The following is a 2,604-nucleotide window of genomic DNA, read 5'->3' on the forward strand; positions in this document are numbered from 1 at the left end:
AAGTACATGTAAGAATAGACTGCAGATCAGTTCAAGACTGAATAATGTGACTTGATTCACACAGATCCATCATTCAGGAAGAAATACCACTGTGTCCTATTGTAATGTAATGGTTGAAAATTATTTTAAAATGACTTAGCTGTGATTATTCATATTTAGTCACATTTCAGTTTTGAAGCACTTGCTACCTGAATGGAAATGCGGTTGAGAAGTTCTCGGCAGCTACAGTTGGGACAAAACTGAGCCATCTGGCTGGGAACAAGAGAATGATATATTTATTATAAGTATTATAAAGCTTTTGTTCTTATCCAAATTTGATGAGTGACTACTCATCACTTCTGCAAAAGACAATATTGGAGGGATCCTGGGAATACTCTCCACTGCCACATTCTGCCATGAGTCTATGACAATTCCCCACAGCCAACTTGCCATGGCCAATTCACTACAGGAGAACTCATTGCAGGACAAGTTTTACACTAATACCAAAGAAAAGGTGGATTAGAATAATTAAAGAAAGTGTAAAGTCCATTTATTAATATGTCTAAGCTCATACCTGCCAATCAAGAGACTTAAACAGAGGCTTGAGTAAAATAGCATTTAATCTTGATCAAGCTTAAATGGTTAGCTGTTCCAAACACATAATGGTGCATACATACATGCAAGGAAGAACTACGAACTTATGACAGAAAGCGATGTCCTCTTATACCCAAAAAGTCATAAATCCTCAACTCTGGCATCTGTGTATTCTGGAATCTGGTTTGCATGTTCCCATAGTATAAGTCAGTGAATGTAAACTAACTTCTGGATTTACATCGGGTCACACAATAGTAAGGGTCAGTGTAGGTAATCTGACTTCTTTCTGTGGTGTTATCTTTTCCATTTGTCTTCTTAATTACCACTTGATTTCCTGGAGGATGACATACACGTTCTCAGCCAGAGTGGGGTGGGGAGAGATCAAATGATGGACTCTGACAATTTCCAGAGACTGTCATTGGTGGGATGAGGTATCAGTAACAATTCAGGAATTTAGTCAGTGTGACCCCCATAACCATCCATAATGGCATATTTATGTTCTAACCACAAAAGGGCACAATATATATATGTCAGTGTTATGGGAAACAGATATTTACCATGTGCAGTTATACAAACAAGAGACCAAGACATCAAATATCATTAGCAAGTTTCCTACTAATTCTAGTATTTTAGTATATATGTTCCCTTCAAAAGGATATAAAAGGAGGGACAGAACAAAATGTGAATGTCAAAAATTAAAATTATTTTTATTTATTTTAAATAATTAAATAGAATTGTTGAATTGTTCCACGGAGTTGTATCTCAGTGAGTTGTCCATGGCGAATTGTCCTGCGCCAAGTTTAAGAGGTCCCTATGGGGGCATGCATAAGCGCACCAGCGTGCCTACCATTCATGTCCTACTGTCCCCATTTATATGTAATCATTTTATGTGTTTATGGCTATGTTTTGCCTATTTATATCCATTTACTTGTGCCATTTTTTCATGTGTCCATGTCTATGTATATACTTGTTTCCTTGTACTTGTTGACAAAATTAAATAAACAAATAAAATAAAAAATTGCCCATGGTGAGTTGGCTGTGGCGAGTTGGCCGCAGTGAATTTGCTGCAACGAGTTGGCTGTGGCAAGTTGTCCCATTCCGTCTGCCACTTCTATTTGTATGTAGTCAGAAATGTCAATTCAGTCCTATTATAAGGACATCTAACATCAGAACAATTGTTAAAAAGGCCCAACGAAGAATGTTCTTCCTGCATCAACTCAGAAAGTTCAAACTGCTCCAGGATCTGTTGATCTACAGAGGAATTTATTGAGTCTGTCATTTGTACTTCTATCTATGTCTAGTTTGGTATAGCAACAAACAGGACAGGTACAGTCTTCAACTGATAGTTAGGACTCCAGAAAAAACAACTGCAGTCAGCCCTGCCTTCCAATGATAACCTGTACATTGCCCGGGTCAGAAGGAGGGTTGAGAAAATATTTACAGACCATTCACATCCTGGACATACTGTTTCAACTCTTCTCCTCAGAAAACTGCTCCAGGGCATTGCATGTCAAAACAACTATACAGAGAGACAGTTATTTTTTTCCCCTCATGCTATTCCATTTCAACTTTCACTTCATTATTGAGATGGGAAAAACAGAATCTGTCTCTTTAAATCACTTATATGTTGGATTACTTGCTGTTTCATTTCTTATATTTTTAATAGCAACTACATTTTAAAACATTAAATGAATGAAGGTTTTCTTCATATGGTTGGAGAAACTATAGCAGCATTTTTTTGTATTTAACAAAAAAAATGTTTTTAATGTATTTAACTGCCTGTGTTCTTAACTCTTCTTAACTCTCAAGAACATCCTTACATTTAATTTTAATTCCTTGAATATTGATAAGGATATACAGATAGAAAAATATCCCTGGAACGCAAAACTTTCTCTTAAAATGACGTATAATCACCAGACAATTGATTACTATCCTTTTGCCCAATAGCTACATAACCAATAGCTACATAACTATAACATTCATATGCGGGGGTGGGTGGGTGGGAAATCAGCTTTCTTCCTTTCAGTATCT

The sequence above is a fragment of the Ahaetulla prasina genome, chromosome 4, assembly GCF_028640845.1.
Source record: "Ahaetulla prasina isolate Xishuangbanna chromosome 4, ASM2864084v1, whole genome shotgun sequence".
Lineage (NCBI taxonomy): Eukaryota > Metazoa > Chordata > Lepidosauria > Squamata > Colubridae > Ahaetulla > Ahaetulla prasina.